At 33.5% G+C, this 21,989-nt stretch overlaps 1 protein-coding gene and 2 long non-coding RNA genes across 20 annotated transcripts in view; 2 read left to right on the plus strand and 1 right to left on the minus strand.

Annotated features, from left to right (window-relative positions):
• eya1 (EYA transcriptional coactivator and phosphatase 1) overlaps window positions 1-21,989 on the plus strand; it is a 272,169-nt gene that overhangs the window by 17,390 nt on the left and 232,790 nt on the right. For 3 of the 18 annotated variants that reach the window (XM_087308130.1, XM_087308132.1, XM_087308137.1), the window contains exon 1: window positions 18,197-18,706. The exons of 13 other annotated variants lie outside the window; for them this stretch is intronic. The gene's annotated coding sequence lies outside the window, so the exon portion shown is untranslated. Of the gene's footprint in view, window positions 1-18,051; window positions 18,707-21,989 lie in introns of those variants that run through there. 2 more of the 18 variants (XM_087308136.1, XM_087308140.1) reach the window with 2 other exon arrangements.
• LOC147831025 (uncharacterized) lies at window positions 1,071-4,418 on the minus strand. The gene is made up of 2 exons (XR_015524848.1): window positions 3,651-4,418; window positions 1,071-1,612 (listed from the first exon to the last, which is right to left on the minus strand). It is a non-coding gene; the product is annotated as an uncharacterized LOC147831025 (long non-coding RNA).
• Window positions 3,011-6,199, plus strand: LOC147837989 (uncharacterized). The gene is made up of 3 exons (XR_015524850.1): window positions 3,011-5,167; window positions 5,342-6,067; window positions 6,156-6,199. It is a non-coding gene; the product is annotated as an uncharacterized LOC147837989 (long non-coding RNA).

A 21,989-nucleotide genomic window follows, 5' to 3' on the forward strand; every position in this document is an offset into this window, starting at 1 on the left:
TTTCTGTCGGGCCAAAGGTGTGCGATTTCTACCTGTGTGGGAATTCAGGAGCTGTCTGGATTAGCCTGATTAGTGTCTCATAATCCTACAAGATGGGATGTTTTTTTTTTTTAGTTTCCCATTGTCTTTGTGGTAACGGTGGTAACCTGACCAGAGGAATTTGATGACAGCTTCTAACCGCAAAATTAGGGTTCTACCCAAGCGGCGACACAAATATTGCGATATGTAGATTAAATTAGCCTGTAATTCACCACTGATGTAGTAACTTAGATATTTGTCACCTACTTTAAGTTGGCCATGAATTATTGGTGTCAACTGTCAACTAAAGACGTTCATCTTTATCATCAGGACACCTGGACAGGGAAAAATTAGTCGTGTGGGACGAAAGCTAACTATGTTCACTCGCTACTTAGATTTTAACAAAACTCCAACACTACAGAAACAAACCAATACCAACTACTTTAATTGCTTTTTAACACATATTGTGATAATGGAGTAAAATGTAAGCAATTCAAAGCTTATATAATAGAATGTTAAGCAGTTAACTATCGCTATTACAACTCAATAACATGGTAAAACTTTTTTTTTAAACACTTTAATGTAAGCATCTTAAAACAAACAAAAAAAAAAAACATTTCTTTCCTTTTTTGGAGGAGGCTGGGGGGTTAGAATCTTTTACTAGAAAATATTGTTTTTGTCATGCTATTTCAAAATGTTCACTTGCTGTTTCTACAGAAGTCAATACCAGACGAGCCCCTTATTCTTAGCACATTTCTGGCTATTGCATGAAATAGATACCCTCAAAACTGATGGTATGTAAGATTATTTATTTTACACAACATTATTATTATTATTATTTGTTATCATTATTATTATTATTGTTTTATTATTATTATTTTTTAAACATTTGTGGGCTAAAAATTAAAGGGCAACATGGCAGTAAAACTTGTTATATGGAGCAGGCTGAAGCGTTGACTTTGGTAGAAAGTCAGGTAAATTACTTTAAATATAAAATTACTTTTCGATTTCCCTCCTGCAATTTAACCAATCAACAATAAAGTCTCCAGCTGTAGCCATAACAACATGATTCATTTATTTATTGGGAGTTGTTCAATTATTGTTCAGTTCAATTTATAAAGACCTTGTGATTCTATGCACCAAACACAAACTGTTATTAAAACAGTTTTAAAATAAAGTGCATTAAAAGCAAATATTGATGTTTGTTACACATCATTGTGCAAAAAGCATAAAAAATGTCCAGTTTTTGGATGAAAACATTATAACTGTTCCTTAATCTTTTGCTAAAACTTATGTAAATTCTAATGAAATAAAATACAGTCAGTGTAAAGAAACACAAAGTCATGTTTTCTGTTTCAATGAACACGAACAAATTTCCAACTGGTTTGTGTGTAGGTTTGTGTCAAAGTGATGTGTTTTAACAGTAGCTGGGGTGTTGTTTGCCCTGTGTAGTTTCTGTGGAAAGTGCAGGATGGACAGAGGCCTCTGACCTCCACTCTGGTGTGGGACCTTGGGGGCCCTCAGGGGTCTTCAGATCAAAGCTCGAGTCAGGGGATGAGTGAGCAGAGATGAGGACTGACTGTTTGCCCAGCAACTGGTGCAGAAAGAGACAAACAAAAAGGTCCAAGGCTGATTCACAACCTCGACCGACTGATAGTTAATAAAGAAATGACCAGCAAGGCCATGCATGACGAGACAAAGAGAGATTATTTTGGGGATGAGACCTTATTTTCTTCATTAGCTATTCCATTAGACAAAATTAATAAAAAAAAAATTTCATCCAAAAATTAAGTTATTTATCTGAAAAAAATATTAAAATCCAAATAAATTTTATTATATTATTGAATTGCATTTTATATGCATTATAAACTGATTCCTATCCAGTATATTTCTGATCACTAGTACATACAGTATTATTTGTTCAGGCTTCACTTTCAAACTACCCTTTTTTTGAGGGAAAAAAAAAAATTCCCATGAACATGGCCCAAAACCCAAAATACCTCAAAACGTTAACTGCAGATTTATGTTAACAATTTAGAGGAGTTTAGACAAACCTCACCCTCTATTTAATACCCCACAATTCACCAGTTCCCCAGATTGTAGAAATTGCTGCTCCATTCACTGCCCTTTGGTCCTCCAATGGCAAACAAAAAGACGCTAAACTCTCCCATAGTTCATGACAGCTTTTTTTTCTCACTTAACAAGGTGACAAACTGTTAGCATTATCTCAGAATGGCTGGTATCTGTACGACTTGTGTCTCCCTATAGATCCATATGAAGTGTTCATATGTGCTCCTCAAGGACTCTCCATCTCAATGCCTTTTCCACATGTCCGATGTGGGCTTAATTACTGCACTCAGCTGTGCTTGCTAATGTGTTCTCAATTCCAAAAAAAAAAAAAAAACCTAAGCAAATGATATTTTCATATTAAATAATACAGTTCCCCATGTTATATACTTTAAACATTCATTGTATATTATATTTACTTTGTTAATTAAAAGTTTTGGCAAGTGTTAAATAGAAGCTTTTCACTGAGGCTGTATTTATTTGAAAGTAGCAGTTTTATTATTGAATGTAATCTAAAATAAATGATGAAAAGATTAGTACTTAAAACTGTTCTAAAACAAAGTCCCTTTAAGGCAGGGGTTTCAAACAAAAATTGGCGGGGGCCATTTCAGTGACTGACAATTCATAGAAGGGCCATTTTAACATTTCAAGCACAAGAAAAATTGACGTAATTGGTGCATCTTGGGCAACATAGTGCACATGGTGTTTATAATTCAAGCATTACCTGTCACAAATCAACAAATCAGCACGTTTTTTGCTTTACACAACTGCTGAAATGTATCTGTGGCTGTTTATATTAGCATTTTGACATTTAAACAGTCATAATAATGCTAATAATATTAGCTATTATTCTGTTACAACCAATTGTTGCTTTTCCAAAAGTTTAACAGAGAGCTTAAAAACAGTAGAAACGGTTTGGGTAACTAATTATATTTGTTACACAATCAGCATAACATGTAAGCCATGCATTTTATTCAAAATTTTTTTTTTTACAAAATATAGGTATAGTATACAACTGATCATAATCAAATGACCCTTGATAGAGCTTTTGTAAAAATAGAGCTCTTATGTAGACTTATTTCAACGTTTAAATCTGCCACAGAAATAATCTGCATGTATGTGGCTACAAATGAAGGCTACAAATATAGATTATGAAAAAGAATCTACATGTGTGGCTATTCGCGACAGCACAATAATGATAGTGATTCAAAAAAATTTGGTTTGGGGGGCTGAATCTTGTCATATTTTTGATGTCAGTTGTGGGCGGGAGGGAGGAGGAGGGGGAGGACCATAAATGGCCCACGGGCCACTCTGTGGCCATCTCTGAAATGCCTCTTGGGCAGTATGCTCAGGCTATCTGTCTAAGTGGGGAAACATCAAATTCTCCAAAACTTTGTGCCAAGCTTATGATTACAGGACATATATGGAATCCCTAATAAAATTAATTAACAACTGTCTCATACATTTATTTTCTAAACGTTCAAATCAAACAAAATCAGTATTTTTCCACAGTGCCTGAGGTAATGCGCATGCGAACTTGAAAAGAACAAGATCACGACACCAACCTTTTTTATGGCTGTGTTACACATTATCATCCTCTGGATAATGCTTCATCAAATCGCGCTGCTCTGAAGTAATCCAAAACTTGGTCTTGATGGCGAATCTCCTCCAGAAATGACAGCGACTCTTTGTTTACAAGTTTGTGGGCGTTTGAGTAGTTGCCAGTGTGTTTGTTGACCACACAACCTGTCGTAAAAGCACACATTTGATCCGACCTCCTGCCCTGAAGATACATCAGTCTATAGTGATTAATGATTGGCTCCTGTACTTGTAGGCAAGGTTTCATTCACAGTATTGACCATTACACTTTTGCGTATTTAAATCTATATAAGTGACATGTCTTGTATATTCTACAGTGTTTCTCTAAAATACCTTACAAAAATATGGCTGTGACTGTTGCTTGGCAACCATTCACCTATCAGTATGGAAACAAATAAAAAAAACTGTTTTATTTATTTATTTTTTTTTTACTTTGGCTGCATCTGAAATGGCCTACTACTTGAGTATGTACTACATTTGAAATTTAAAATACAAGAGTTAGAAAAGTACTTTCTATATAGAATGAATGTGAGTAGTATCAAAGGAACTGGACTGTATACTACATCAGCCATTTGTCATTATTACATGGTCTACCCACGTCAGTTGCGTCAGCTGGGTAGTTCTTGCATACTGTTTTTGGAATACTATGAATTCGGAAATACTACTTGCCTCATACTGTTTTTTTTTTACCAACTTTATAGTGTGGAAGAATATGATTTTAGATGCAGCTTTTTATTATTTTGTGAAACCTTATTATTTATTTGAAATGACCATTTATTAAAAAAAAAAAAAAAAAACAAGCCCTGTGAAGCCGTGTTTTTAAAATATTGATTCAGGATTTTAAAAACTTTTCAGCATTTGCTTTTACTTCTGTCACTCTCTTGTGTGGACGTGAACGTGGCGCATGTGCACGCACAAACGGCCAATCTGTGTGAAAGGTTGCACAGATGTACAAATCTACATTTGTTGACAGACAGTTTGGGCTATTTATCAGAATTATACGAATTGTCGGCCTGACTATTAGACAACATTTTAAAGTCTAATGCCTCCCAGAAATTAAAAATACATATTAATACATTTAAATCCTTTAATTTAATCATTACTATTGAAATGTGAAGATATTTTAACCAGCACAACAACAAATGTTTCTGAAGACAATCACCTACTGCACCTTTAACGTTTGAAAATTCTTTTAGAAGTTCATATACTGTTCCCAGCATATACACCCCTTTACAAGGTGACAAACTGTTAGCATTATCTCAGAATGGCTGGTATCTGTATGACTTGTGTCTCCCTATAGATCCATATTAAGTGTTCATATGTGCTCCTCAAGGACTCTCCGTCTCGATGCCTTTTCCACATGTCCGATGTGGGCTTAATTACTGCGCTCAGCTGTGCCTTTCGCCCACGTCTGTCTGCGTCTGTGTGGGAAAAGAAAAGACTGTGGGCGAACAGCCATGGCAGAACTCTGTGTGTCACTGGGGTACAAATGCTGTTTATCGAATGAATGTACCTCCAAATTTACCGTAAATTTGGAGGTACATTCATTTTTTACAGTAAAAATGAATGTACCTCCAAAAGTACAGTGATTTACAGTACTTATTTACAGTACGTATTTCATCCAATTGGTCACAGGGATCATAAATAAGTTTATCAGTGACAATGTGTTCTGTGTCTAGTATTAATATACAGTTTAAGTCAGAATTATTAGCCCCACTTTGATTTTTTTTCTTTCTTTTTTCTTTTTTAAATATTTCCAAAATGATGTTTAACAGGGCAAGGACAATGTCACAGTATGTCTGATAATATTTTTTATTTTGGAGAAAGTCTTATTTTTTTTATTTCGGCTATAATAAAGCCAGTTTAATTTAAAAAAAAAAATTAAGGTCAAAATTATTAGCCCCTTCAAGCAAATTGTTTTTGACAGTCTACAGAACAAGCCATCAAAATACAATAACTTGCCTAATTACCCTTACCTGCCTATTAACCTACACAATTAACCCAGTTAAGCCTTTAAATGTCATTTTAAGCTGCATAGAAGTGTCTTGAAAAAACATCAAGTAAAATATTATTTACTGTTATCATGGCAAAGATAAAATACATCAGAACGAATTGATGAATGAATCATTTTATTACAAATGAGTTATTAAAACTATTATGTTTAGAAATATGTTGACAAAATCTGCTCTTTGTTAAACAGAAATTGGGGAAAAATTTACAAGGGGGCTAATAATTCTGGGCGGCTAATAATTCTGACATCAACTATATGAATTCACATTTATTTAGTTTTGTTGAGTGTGGTTATAGAATGATAATTGTGATAATGTGCATTTACATAGAGTTATATTGTTCATATACTGTACACAAATAGAGGTTGCAATATGTTACAATAAAAAACGTACTGTCTACCCACATGTGGGTAAAAATCGTAAAATTTTGATCTTATCACAGAAAAACACCCTTTTTTACAGTAAATCGCAACAGATTTGAATGTGTTCAAATCTTTATCATAAAACACACACACAAATACATAAATAAATAAAAAATAAAATAATATTAATTAATTAATAAAAAAATAATATATATATATATATATATATATATATATATATATATATATATATATATATATATATATATATATAATATGTAAGAAAAAAAGGCAGTCCAACAAACATTGGACATCAGCTTAACGAATTACGAGTGAAACCCAACACAATCTCAGCAGTAAATCTAAAATGTCACCAAATAAGAAACGCAACACTCTCAGTGCATTGAATATTGAATACGCAGGCTGTGGTGCAGCTTTGACAGGCTCTCGCTCGGGATTGTGGGAGAGAGGCAAGATAAGATCAGCCTATGACCTTTTCCCTTCTGATTGGATGCACACACTCGTACACGTGCCCTTCTTCTTGGCACTTTCAGCACTGGGTGGCACCCAAGAGCCAGGCTGAACAGGTATTGGGTTGCACACGGACTCTGGCTCACATGTTTTAGCAATTTCCTCAGCCTTCTGTGAAATTATGCAAATATTTTAGTCCCGTTTCCTTGAGTCTGGAACAGCAATTAAGACTGTCTGTTTCACTTTATGACGGCCACTGAAGTCACTTGCAGACAGCCTTCACGGGATGTGAGGATTTATGCCAGTAATGTCACAAAGGTGAAACCTATTTCAGACTGGAGGTTCAATAGGTGAGGAATGGAGAGCTTCTGACAGACTTTGATAAACTTCACAGCTCATGTTGAGTTGTAACAAAAGCACTGAAATGTACCTGAGACTTTTGTGACTGAATAAAACGTAATCCCACTATGAATATTAGCTGCTTTGGTTTTGACTTAATGTTACTATTATTTGAAGATATCAAATTTAAATAACAGAAAAAAAACATATACAGTACAAAAGTTTAGTACAAGTTTTGCTCAGTTGGCAGATTTGTTACCTAATAATTATTATTTATTTTATGAAGCTTCTAAAGCAACAACTAAATAAACTGTTTTCATCCACTCGGGAGCGATTTTAAGTCTTAGCTTGGCAAATGTTTCAGCAAATGGAATGATTTTTAGGAAAAACATTATTTTGACACATATTTTGGGAAAACGCTTTGGAAAATGATACACTCTAGGCAAATTTATTACCCTTTCATCATGTTTGTGGCTGTTTTTGACACATCAACTTTTTATTATAACAACAGTGTTTGTTTGCAAAGCCAAGACACCGTATAATCATGCATTCTTGATTGTTGCTGGTGTTCCCTGTTGAGAAAAGGTACAGTTTTTACTGATGATCTTCAGTTACAGTGCAAAAGAAGCTTAGTTTGACATTTTTAAATGGGGTATTCTGTGTGTCTTTCATTTTGAATAACCCCCACAAAGGTAAAAATAACTTGTTTTTGATTGAAAATGAAATTAAAATAAAGTAAAAATTTGTAATTCAGAATTTCTGCTGTCATATAAAATTTGATTATTCAGTCACATGACTTGTGTCAAATCCATGTGACTTGTTTGATGTTCATTAAGAAATTTTAGTAAATGTGTTACCATTTGTTATTTATACATGCATTATTAATCATTCTTATTAATAATTTAAATATATTGGTAATGAGTATATTTTTTTTCATTTTGCACTGCATGTAAAACAGATTTAATATTTTATACTTAAAAAACATTTAAATTTATTTTATTATTAATCATAAAACCCCAAAGCTTTTATAAAATGTATAATATACATTTATCTTTGACTCTTGTGTTTGAATAAAATGACACAAATTAATATTAATTCTTGTTGTAATCATTATTATACTGCAACATCTAGCGAATGAGCTTAACTTGTATTGAACCTGGAATATTCCTTAAAGTCTTCCTTTGGGAAACGACTCTAGCTGTTACATCAATTAGAGGGTCTAATCTGGTCCAGAGGTCTTTAAAGTCTATGTAGCTTGAGTAAAGTTTAGCTCATATACTGAATGGCTCTAAAAGCTAAAGCAGTTTCCCTTTTCTTCTCTGTATGGTCCAATAGAGATCTAGGGTTGAAAATGTGAAGAGATTATGTGAAACTGTGAGGACTAATAGTACATCAAACTCTTGATCAATATAAACAAGTATATTTTTAACTGCTGTAATGATCAGATCACATTCAAATTTATAATTTTCATTTGATTTAATTAATTGCAAAGCACAAATAAATACAACAATATTTGACCTCTGTGCTGTACATTTCCTGATAAGCACATTTTCATAGTTATAAGTCCACAGTTAATAAAGTTCACAGTTACGCAATATGCTTAATAATTCTATAAACTTTTTTCTGTTTTTGAGCGTAGTGTAATGTAATGTACTTTTTGGTAAAGCTGTAGTAATTGGAACAATATTTATTTTAAAAATATTTCATATTTCAGTGAAAAATCTCCAGCTTCTATCTTAAAGCTGTTTTCCAAGTGAATGGTGGATGAAAAGTAACAATAACTGAATAACTGTCTATATATATAAACTGTGGTGATTTCACCCTGATATTTTAGCACGGATGTATAACTGCAGTTCAGCAGTTTCACTTTAACTGATGAACATTTCATTCATGCACCCGTGACGAACTGTGGTATTACACTGACAGCCGTGTGTGTGGATCTTGTTGGAAAATATGGCAAAAAAAGTCCTACATGACGGTAATAGTTTAATTGCCAGGTTTACTTCAATAAAGCTACTTATATGCATACTCCACATGTCTTAATTCCAATTTTGTTTAGTTCAGTTATGACTTTAATCGGATTAAGGCGATTAAAAATGCTAATTCGATGCTTATGTAGGCGTACAGTTCAAAAGTCATGTTTAACTGAATAAACAGTTAGTAAACACAAGTACATCTTATAAAACATCATTTATTTTCATCACCAATTATCATAGTAAAACAGTTTCTCAAGTAGTTTGTGATGCATTTTGGAAACAGGAGATGAGCCTCTGGTCAAATGCGCCACCTGGCTTGAGAAACCCGTTCTCAAAGACGACTTATCGGGGTAGCACACATATTCTGAATGCCTTCGGCAGAATTCAAATAAGCCATTTTAATATGAGAATAATTACATTACACTGACCTACTTTATGACTTTTTCTGGAGGATGTGATCAGACATCATCCTGTCAACCAATAACTTGCATGTTACACTATCATCCACTGAAAAAGACCATGTCCGATCTGAGGTAATTTTCCACTCCTGTATCAAATCCCAATCCAAAATAACAATGACCTAATTGTTTAAGATGTATGTGGGCGTTCAAATGGTTGCAGTAATGTGATTTGTGTTTAAATAATAGAGGCAGGAATTATTTAATAAAAGGTCAGATGGTACAGATAACTTTAAGTGTAGTTGGTTCGTTTAAATATAAAGCTTTCAAGCTTTGTGTAGATACATTGCTCATGTCTGTGATACCTGCATTTACTGAGATTTCAGAGTTTTTCTGACACTAGTGTGTTCATAACAATGAATCATAACAATTGATGATTGGCTGCTTTACTATAGAAGCCTTTACTATAGCCTTTGATTAAATAGGCTGAGTTCTCAAGTGTGAAGGATAGTGTTTTTGGAAGAGCCTGTGCATTTTCAGTTGATTCAGTAGACAATTTTTTTTTTTTTTTTTTTTAACAAATCAAACCAAAAATAATTGACATTACTAGAAAATTAGGTGGAAACCTATTTCCTTAAACAAGTGATCCTCAACCTTTTTATCACCGCGGACCGGTCAACAGTTGACAATTATATCGTAAACTAGGGGACTGTTTTCACAGAGCAAGACAAACTGACAAAACTTTGCTGTCACTCTGATACAAGTTTTATTTATTGAGAAACTAATAAAGCACTGCAGTGTTTGTGTTTGTCTGAGATAATTAGTCTTACTGAAATGTGTATATTTCATACAAGCTAAGGCTGATCAGTCAATTCTTGTCACTTGATTTGCGGTGTGCTCATGGGATTCATTCAACTGGCTGCGTCTGATCTGGAAAGTGCAAGTGCGCAAGCCGCACACCTCCATTGGAAACAACAAACTTGTGCAAACTGTAGAAAAGATGCAATATGCGAACAGCCCTTAAAAGAGTGCCTTCATTTGCGATCTCCATCAGTTGATCTTCTTGCATAGCCATGGTGGATTTACTTGATTTGTTGAAAACTGGGTTACAGATCCATTCCTTGGCAGATCCTGCATCCTGTACTGGACCTTTTCCCCCTAGCAAATAAACTTTCTAAAGACGCCCATTTCTTGCAAATTTTTCTGCTTGTGGTTTCTATTGGGGCACTCAAGTGACCGTGATGTAAGCGAGAGAATAAAGTATTAAAATAAAGGATCGTTTGAAATAATTAATTATTTATTTATTGGGTGGCCCAGTACCATTTCTATTTTTACATAAGATCAAACTAAACAATCCTAGTTTATTTAACATATAAATTGAAGTTCTATCGTAGTTCTATAAAAATTAAACTAGGGCTGTTTAGTTTCCATGTGTAAAAGAAAACTTTGAGGGGTTTAAGGCAACAGTTTTACATTATTTCCAATATTGGGTTTCAACTTTTTGTTTTAAAAGTGTATCCAGCCTTTAAAGTCATTAGTGTATGGCCCAAACATAAACTCAAGCCTTAGGGCATGCAGTCCTTTAATTCTTGCTCTAATTGTATTTATTTGTGCTATTGCTTGCAATTTAATTTGTTCTTATTTTATCTCTGACTGTTTATTTGTCTTTAAATGCTAATAATCTGAAGCAGAATGAACCCAAACTTAGGGTTGAGCTCTGCACACAGTATATAGATGGTTATTTTCAAGGCTTTAGCTAATACTACTACTACTACTACTACTACTACTACTACTACTACTATTACTACTACTACTACTACTACTATTATTACTACTACTATTATTACTACTACTACTACTACTACTACTACTACTACTACTACTACTACTACTAATAATAATAATAATAATAATAATAATAATAATAATATCTGTGTCCCTGGACCCACCAGTGATTTCACTTGGGCCGCTTTACATCTCAAAGTTTGGCTGTTGAAGAGAGAGGGCAAACAGTTTGCAGTTTTAGATTTAAGGGAATAAAAATACCTTAATTAAACTGCAAATAGAGGCAGCATGGTCGCCTCACAACAAGAAGGTCATCGAAGGAAAATCATAAGGAAAATAAATCAATGAATGAAATTTCAAATAAGCAAAGTAAATATCTTAAATATATTTGCAAGGCATGTGCTGAACTGAACTAAATTGAATGTGTTGGACCTGAGGGTTGCACTGTTGTCAGAAGAGCTTCTGTGGGATGGAATCGATAGAGGTCAGTGGATGAAGATATCTCTCAGTTCAAAGGTGGACACAGAAGTAGCCCTCCACTAAAAATTCATCTTGATCAGACTGAGACCTTTCAGGGAGCAAAGCATGTAATTGGATTAGTGAGCGTAACAACTCCATTAATTATCAAACTATATTGATCAAAGGCACAGCAAAGAAAGGGTCAGCAGAGAAACATTATTATGAAACAGAACCTGGAACTACAAAAGCTGAAGGCAACGGATACTAGCTTAAACTAAAACACCATGTAACAAACATCCTGACAACTTACTTCACTTTCAACATCAATGAAGAAGATTAAACGCTATAGTGATATTAGATCTGCAACTGCTTTTTCTGTTTCTTTCTTTCTTTCTTTCTTTCTTTCTTTCTTTCTTTCTTTCTTTCTTTCTTTCTTTCTTTCTTTCTTTCTTTCTTTCTATTAATTAATTTAAATTATCTCAAAGTGTACTGTACGAAGCAGCCTCTGCATTCGTGAAAACAAAAACTTAAAAAAAAAAAAAAGGATGTAGCTCGGGGGTCATATGTGGCACTCTTCTGAAATTTACATAGCAGGACGGGTACGTTTTCAGAATGAGCTTGAGTTGAAAAGAACTTTCTTTAAAACTGTATTAAAGGCAAATTCAGACAACTAATAATAACTATTCTTATTACTGCTGTGTAAAACCATATGCCAGAGTAGTTGGCGGACTAAACCAGAGGAAAATTAATGAATTAATGTTTATGGACAAAATCTAAATTCCTTGCACCCAGACAAATAAGGTAAAGAAAATTACCTCTTAATTAATACACATACAGGACAACAAAAAAAGAAACCACTATTATCAGTCATAGTATAGTTATATTGGTCAAAGCAATGTGACCAGAAGTCTAGTTTTGGGGTGGGTTGGTGATTTACCCCCCTAAGCCGAAAGTTCAAAGGGGATCCACCTATTTCTCTTTCCCCATCTCTCTTTTTCTCCAGGTGGTCTATAGCCACCTGTGTTTTCTTTGTGTGCTTGTCATCTGTCTTTGGGAGGCTTTGTTGGATTGCCAGAGTGAGGACAAGTCCAGTGTGGTTCTGATGATGGACTTTCTGTCCCTCTGTCCTTCTCCTCACAGGGAACCAGTGTTATAACCTTGAGTTCCTGGGAAACTACTTATGCTTTGTTTATTCTTTTGTGCGTAGGCCTGTGAATTAGAGGGTGGTGGCTCTGTTTTTCAACATTTGTTTAATTCATTTTAAATGTGCGGTTTGTAGAAAATTCTTTGCTTAAGGGTTTTCAGAACACCAGGGGGACGATTTAGTAAATGATGATGATGATGAGGGTGGAGGAGAATCATCATGCAAGCTAAAGAGATTTATTTATTTTTTTTGTCATTTACATATATATATTCCGGGGTATTTCAACCCATTTTCTGGGTCAAACATGGACAGACCCAATTGTTGGTTGCATTCGTATGTTAATTTCTAACCCAGTTATATCTGTCTATGTATGACCAAAATTGTGTTGAAACAACCAATCATTTAAAGAAATTGATTGGTTGTCAGTCCAATAGGGTAGCTTTACTAGGAGATAGAGAAATCAAGCCCTGTTTAAAATTATCGTAGACTTAAAACCCAATATTTCAGTTAATTTAGGACTTTTTAAAGCCCAAAATTTTGTTTATGAAATCTAAAACATTTCAAGATTTTTTTAAGACCCCACAGGCACCCTGAGTGCAAATTTTAAATTATAACTTTCAGATGAATAAAACCTTTTTTTTTAAACACTGTAAAACCCAAGGTGTTAAGATAACTCAAGCCATAGAAATTGATTGCAACAAACCATTTAAGTTCAAAAACTAATCCTAATGAGTACTGTGAACTTAATCTATTTGAATAAACAAAGCAATTTGAGCACAGTAAAACCCAATAAAGGAAGAGACTCAAACCAACTGAGTACTGTAAAACCCAATAAGTTAAGGTAACTCAAACCGTTTGAGAAAACCGATTGCTACAAATCATTTTAGTAAAAAAAAAAAAAATAAAAATCTATATGAGTACTTTGAACTTACTTCATTTAAGTTGAAATAATGAGGTATTTAATTAACTCATTAACTTCAACACTGAGTTCAAAAGTCTTTTCTAATTGAGAAGAATTAACTGTCAGTTAATTTTGAGTTATGAATAATTTTGAGTTATTTCTGCTGGTCACATACAGTATATTTATCTTTAACATTGCTTAATCTACAGTTTGTTAAAATAAGTTATTTAAAAATTGTGTTGAAACAACTAATCATTAAAAAAAAAGATATACAGTGCTCAGCATATAGTACACCCCTCACAAATCTATCTTTTAAACTCATATTTTTGATAGAAAGCTGTTCGATTTTTTTATTTGTTCATATACATTAGATTAGTCTGTACTAAAGCCAAATCTGGAGCTTATCTAGCAAAATAACTTATGCTAATGGTCCAAAAACTAGTACACCCAAATGTATATGTTTAAGAAAAATATTAAATACAAATTAAAAAAAAAAGAAAAAAAATCAAGAAAAGCTAGAAAGTGTATTTTTTTGTAATACTTTGCTCAGATTTAGAAATTGAAAGATAATACAATTAAATTTGTGTTCTTTAAATGCACCAAAATACATTGCCTATATTCACTGAGAAATTTATAAAAAAATATTCATTTTCAAAATGGGGTGTACTCAATTATGCTGAGCACTGTATATTTGGTTCATGAACAAGTTGTATGTTTCTTGAGGTCCTGCTAAATTAAATAGAACAAAGAAAATTATATCATATCAAATATTCATATCAACAACCAAAATGGAAAAAAAAAATGGAAAAAATGGAAAAAAGTCAGAGCAATATAATGTAGGACAATAATGTCAACATATGTTTATCTCTCCTCAAATGTGCAGTTTGTTGATTTTTATTTATTTATTTTTTTGCTTAGAACGACAAGAGATCAAAACTAACAACTTTAGTAAATGATGATGATTATCACAAAACATTGTACTACCAGAAAGTAAACATTTTGGGTAAAATATGATCAAATTCAACCATTGGGTCACATGAATCTGTAACTCGTTGTTTTTGACTCAAAATTGGGTTAAAACGACCCTGCATTTTTCTTGTGTAAAAAGATTGTAATCTGTGCCACTGCTCTAAATGATGTCTTGGAGGCATGTGTCTGTATGTGTGTGAAGAACTTCAGATATAGAAATGTGTGTTCTGGGGAGGTGTCCAAGAATGTAACCTGACCACGGCTATTGTCTTGGCCCTTGAGAGAGTCATCAGTCACACACTCACACACTGCACTGATGAGCCACTCCTAACCACGGCCATTTTAGGAGCTGGAGGTACCAACATGAAAGGACTCATAATAGTGTGGATGAGCTGTTCTTGTGGGCTGCTCAGGGCAATGTAGAGTCTGCCTTGGAAAAAAAAAGATAACAGGGAAAAACAGGTGCAAGATACAATCATAGAAGTAGAGAATTAGAATTAAGCTTTTGAGTTCAAGCACAGATAACCTAATAACATATAACTGTAGTAAGTGTAAAAAGACTTCCTTTGCAATTTTGAGTCAAGGCATGCATTGTCAAAACTACATAAAATTAACATCTAACACTGGCGTAAAAAAAATAAAAAATTACAAAAAAAGAAATCGATCTTTGATGTGTTTTTGATACCAAGACGTCAATTTAATGTCATTCTGACATTAGATAGTTTACATGCATTGTATAGATACAAAATCCAGGGACAGGGTTTCTGCAGGATTCTTCAAGTCAAATTTAACACTTTTAAAGCTTATTTTAAGACCATTATGAATTAAATGTATACATTTATACAGGGCAAAACACCATGGATTTTTTTTGTTTCTAATGGCCTGGTTACTTCGGTAAATAGTTTTTTTTTTCACCCTATTGAGTAATTAAAAGCCAATCTCAAATCTCTTTTTAATTGGCAAAATCATTGAACAATGTTGTTTCCAACCAGATAAACAAGTTCTTAAACTTCAAGGGGTGTTTAGACAATTTTCAATCTGGTTTCAGACCACATCACAGTACAGAGAGCGTTCTCATAAAGATAATCAATGATATCCGCCTAAATACAGATTCAGGCAAACTTACAGTGCTGGTATTGCTCGATCTCAGTGACAGTCTCAGTGTCAGTGACACATTTGACACAGTTGATCACGGCATACTTCTGGATAAGCTGGAAAACTGGAGTGGGCTGTCTGGCACTGTCCTCAAATGGTTCAGATCTTACCTTGAAGGGAAAGGTTACTATGTCAGTATAGGTGACCATAGGTCGAGGTGGACATCCATGACATGTGGAGTCCCACAAGGCTCAATTTTGGAACCTCTTCTGTTCAACCTTTACATGCTCCCTCTAAGCCAACTATTGAGACACAATCAAATCTCCTACCACAGCTATGCTGATGGCACTCAGATCTACCTAGCCTTGCCTAATGACTACAGCCCCATTAACACCCTCTGCCAGTGCATTGATGAAATTAACAGTTGGATGTGCCAAAACTTTCTTCAGTTAAACAAAGAGAAAACTGAAGTCATTGCATTTTGGGAACAGAGATGAGGCTCAAAATAAGGTCAAGAATCTTGGTGTGACTCTGGAATCAGATCTGAGTTTTAATATATGTATATATTAAAACTATGAGTTTTAATATATATATATATATATATATATATATATATATATATATATATATATATATATATATATATATATATATATATATATATATATATATATACAACTTAATGTAAATAATTTGTCATTTAATAAGAGTATGTGAATAACTCAATTCAACTCAATTTTGACAAAAATGTCAGATAGAACCTTATAATTCTAGGTGATGTCAAAAATATACATATAAAATAAAACATTTTTGAACTATGCTGGTGGTGTAACAAATATGATAATTTTGCAAACATTAAATTAATTTGATGCAAATGGTCTGATTTAATAGATTTTGCTCATATGATTATTAAGGTTTGCATAAAAACTATGTACATTACTAAAATTGTACTACTGGTTGAATTGAACCTATTAAAGTATATGTGAATATGGAGAATATGTACATACTTCCCCCTCTTTGGTGTAGTTTTACAAAAAAGAAAGATATTGATAAGAACAATTACCAGTAAAGTCACTTATGTTACCCAGACTGCTTTCTGCTGTTACGCTATAGAGCAATACAGTTAGTTTGGGACAGAATAATAATTATTATGCCTTTAATTTGTTTTATTTTCATAGCAATTTAAAATACCCCTTCAATATGTAGAACAAGAAACAAAAAGCTGGAGTTTTTACTCCATATACTCTGTGGAAGAATGACTGAATGTGTGTCTAATGATCAGCCTACACACTGCAACCACTTATGTATTTCAACAGCTGATGTGTGACATGATAAGCATGCTGATTTGCAGTATCACTGGTGACAGGAAATTTAAGCATCACGTATCTATTGCCTAAGGTGCATCAATTATGTCATGTTTCCAATTTTTTCTCGTGCTTGAATGTTTAAATGGCCCTCCTATGAATTGTCAATCATGGTGGCCCCCCACCAATTTGAGTTTGAGACCCCTGATGTGATAGGGATGTGTTGTTTTAGTTTTTTTTTTTTTTTCCCTAAATATAATTTGGTTTTGAGATAAATATTTGGTCATTGGGAGTTGGTACCGTGACTAAGTCGTTAGCACTGTTGCCTTACAACAAGAAGGTCACTGGTTCAAGTCCTGAACGGGCTAGTTGGAATTTATGTGTGGAATTTGTATGTTCTCCCTGTGTCTGCGTCTGTTTCTTAGGGGTGCTCTGGTTTCCCCCACAGTTCAATGACATGTGCTATAGTTGAATTGAATAACAACAGATTTGGTCAGTGTGTGGGTGAATGAGAAAGTGTATGGATGTAATAGTTGGCGATTCATTCTGCTCTGGAATTCTGCTGTGGCAACCCCTGATATTTAGGGGACTAAGCTGAAGGAAAATGAATGAATATTGGTGATTGGGTGTTGGCCCTATAGGGCAGCTTTTCTTGGACATATAGGGAAATCAAGACCTGTTTAAAAAGATTTAAGACCTACAACCCAATATTAGGACTTTTTAGGGATAAAATGTAGTTTTGGAAATTTAAGACATTTTTAGACTTTGATGACCGGACAGACACCATGAATGTAATATTTGAATTAGAACTTTCAGATGAATAAAAACCTTTCTTATATTATAATACTTTGTGTCATTATTTTGGTGATGCCACCAAAATGTAGATCAATTTGTGGATGTCAAATAGATGACAAGGACATGAAATGAATTAGCATTTTTGACATTTATTTACTATGTTGAGGCACCCTTTTGTTAAAAACATTGTAACATCACTGATGTACGTAACTATACTAGCACAAACAATTTTGGTAAATGTTGACAACACTAAGCAGAATGGACCTCTAAATGACTTTACTTGTATATGTAAACAGTGCACTTTAAATTCTCGAATGATGCACTTAATCTTTAAAATGAATTGTGAAATGATGCCTCTTTGCTTTTGTAGCAGAAGGGGCGGAGCTATCAGCACTCATGTTGGAATATTTTTTTTATTTTGGATTGTAAAAGCGTGATGTGATGTGGTTGAATACCAGGCATGGCGTGATGACGTACTTCCGAGAGCCAAAAAGTCTAAATTAATGGTTGTGAAAGTAAAAAAAAAAAAAAAAAGATACAAATTGACTTCCCGTCATCCTCATCATACTCTAACCTCCTCCTCCTCCAGCACAGCAGGAGCATAAGCAAGCACCTTTGTGCCTTTCCACTTGAAGAAAATGTTACCCAGTTGTGACGACTATTTATTGTTCCTGAGGTTAGAGCAAGGGAAAAGAACATCACTCATAGCAGAATAAAGTCATTACGAGCTCCCTGATATGCTCAACATCACAAGCCGCAACCACCCCCATATTCCTCCTTTATATTTACCCGGCATCCGGAGTCGGAGCGTGTTGATAAATGAGCAGAGGCCGTCCAGGGACTCTCTCCGTTAAGGACCGGCCCGCGCAATTTATGGCGGCGCTCTCGCAGACTTCACGATGATTAATATGGCTCCTCCGTCCACCGCGGCAGATCGGGCGCAGTCGGGCTGTTTGGACAGGCAGAGCACATCAAAGCGGCCTGCTGCTGGTGTTAAGAAAATACTGCATTCTGGGTCAGTGCAAATGAATCCACAAGGAGCACGAAACTGTTTTAATGACGGTCCCATCTATATATTATCACTTCTCTGCAGATTGAAGTGGAGAGGCTTCGGCTAATGGTGTTTGCAAATGCATTTTTTTTTTTTTAGTTTGCACGATAATGATTTCACTTTAGTTTATGAATGTACTGTGAGTTCAGCGTGTAGACATTTCTGGCATATTTAAAAAGGAGTTATAATGACATTACTCACTGGGTAGACCTACGTTTAGTTACACTGAATGTTCTGTCGTTAGTTTGTATAAAGAATTCAGAAATGTATTCATTTTTTGGAGGACAAATCTATTTGTTTATTTGTAGTTAAAAAATTGAACATATTTCTGATAAGGATTTTGTCAGAATCCCAAAGAATTTTCTCTTGTTTTCTCTGCAATTAATTCTAATATTGTTTCCTTATTTAGCCCATATCAGTCTAGCTAATACAATGTGTTAAAATTTGTTTTTCACAGTCTAAAATTAACAAATACAGTTAAAACCAGAAGTTTACATACACTGTATAAAAAGGCACATAACCAAAAAAGTCAGATCTTAAAGAGACTGAACCTTTTCTCTTTAAGGTAAGTTAGGATTATCAAATTTGTTTTTGTTGCGAGATTTTTTGAGAAATTGTTTCTTGAAAGTCAAGTTTACATACAGGCTAAGATTATTATGCATCTGAAAAAGCTCAGATGATGGTGTCAAGGTTTTGGAAGTTTCTGATTGGGTAATTGACAACATTTGAGTTAATTGGAGGCACAACTGTAAAAATACTTTAATAGTATTTAAGGAAAACCTCAAACACACTGCTTTCTTGTGTGACAACATGGGAAAATAAGCAGCCAGAATCAACAAAAAAGCCAGATTAAATTTTGCTAAATTACACTGGGAAAAAGACTAATTTTTGGAGACATGTCCTGTGGTCTGATGGAACTAAGATTGAACTGTTTGGCCATAATGACCAGTGTTACATTTGGAGGACAAAGTTTACAAGCCTAGAAACACCATTCCCACCCGTGAAGTATGGGGGCGGCAGCAACATATTGTGGGGCCTTTTTTGCTGCAAGAGGGACTGGTCCACTTCACAGCATAGATGGCATCGTGAAGAAAGAACATTATGTAGAAATACTGAAGCAACATCTCAAGACATCAGCCAGGAAATTAAAACTTGGCCACAAATGGGTCTCCAAACAGACCATGACCCTAAGCATACTGCCAAATTAGTTAAAATGTGCTTTAAGGACAACAGAGTGAATGTTTTGAAGTGGCCATCACGAAGCCCTGGACTCAATCCTATAGAAAATGTGTGGGCAGAGTTGAAAAAGCTTGTGCGAGCAACACGGCCTACAAATCTGACTCAGTTACACCAATTCTATCAAAAGGAGTGGGCCAAAATTCCTTCAAACTATTATGAGAAGCTTGTGTAAGGATACCTAAAACATTTGACCAAAGTTATACAGTTTACAAGCAAAGCAAAAAAAAAACAAAAAAAAAAAACAAGGAAATGTATGTAAACTTTTGACTGTGTAGAAATTATTGAAAAATTCTCAAAAAAACAAAACAAAACAAAACAAAACAAAAACAAAAGAAAAAAAAAAATCTCTCATTATTTTGGCATTTAGCAAATATAAACCATTTAGGTAATCCTAACGGACCTAAAATAGTAAACTTTTAGTATGATTTACCATCAGGCATTAAAAAAAGGGGTTTTTTTTGGCTTTTTTTTTAGAGTGTATGTAAACTTCTGGTTTCAACTGTATATTCACTCTCTTTTTATTATCCAAGTTGTTTCCAAATCTAGCTCTAAATGCAAATAAGATAAAAAAATATCTTTTAAACTAATTTATAAATTTTATCCGGTTAAACATTTTCTCAGTTAATTTAAAAAAAGATATTGATTAGCATTTTAAAAAAATTATATTTTAATATTTTAATTATGATAATTTGAGTACCGCAATTTTTGTTATTAACCTATTTATTTTGTTGATTTACATTTTATATTAATAAGTGTAACTTTTTCAAAAAAAAAAAAAAAAAAAACTTTTTTTTTACTTTTTTTATAAGGAACTGACAAATTATGTTTGTACAATTTAGTGCACATAGTGCAAATGGAAAGGCCATTAAAACTGTCCATTTGTGCTGTAGTTTAAAACATTTTGATTAATGCAAAGGTCCTGCTTGTTTGTATTTATAATAATTTTATTTTATTATTTATACTCCTGTTTTTTTGTGTGTATTTTATTTTTTTATTTTTTTTATAATTATTTACCTTTCATCACCCTGACATTATTTTGTTAACTATATTCTCATGTATGTGTTGTTTAAAGCATAAAAATGACAATCACTTATATCAGTAACAATACACAAAGTACTAAGAGTAATTTCATATTTTTGAATTTGTGTTATAGTTTCTAATATTTGATTTTTGCTTTTAATTGGCACTAGGTCATATTTGTAACATTTTATGTCATAAATGTGACATTTAATCTTATGATGTCATTTTTAAATCATAATTTACTATTTCTAATCCTATAATTATGAATTAGCATGTCATAGCTTTGACTTCATCTTAGGCCCGTAGCCAGGGGGGTTCAGGTGGTTTGAAAGACCCAGCCCTCACTGAAAAAGGTCCAGAATTTCTCCCATTCGCAATCTCATTTGACTGCAATGCCATAATAAATTGTAAAAATAACTATCGAAGAAGAATCCTTATTTGGCTGTTGCGTCAGTGTGACTGAGGAAAGTTGAATGTGCTGGCCAGTTTGTGTTTGCCTAATAAATGAAAATAGGCTAGTTTCTAATTTAAAACTTGAATAGCATCCTTTTTTTCTAATGATATATAGTGAAATAAATTTGTATTTGAAAATTAAGTAGTATTTTTATATATATTTTTTCTTCTAAATCTTTAGAAAATGTTTTTGATACATCATAAATGTGGTTGGTGACCATCTGACAAGTGAATCCAGCACAACATTCTGCTTTTAATTTTTTTTTATTTAAATATTTTTTTTATTTAATATTTTTAGTATTTAAACCTCATAAATAAATAAAAAATAATTGCAAAAAGGTCCATATTTTAAGAACACCTCTTTCACCAGGCTGGCTCCAGGCCTGTATCTCATTTTTATCACAATGATTCAGTTATATGCGAAAACTGAATATCAAACTTATATGCGATTTTTCCCAAAATTGTTCTATTGTGGTGGATTTTTTTAAAATTAATATTTATTAGATCTGTAGTTATTATTTATATAGTTTTGTAT

The sequence above is a fragment of the Danio rerio genome, chromosome 24, assembly GCF_052040795.2.
Source record: "Danio rerio strain M-AB ecotype USA chromosome 24, GRCz13ab, whole genome shotgun sequence".
NCBI lineage: Eukaryota > Metazoa > Chordata > Actinopteri > Cypriniformes > Danionidae > Danio > Danio rerio.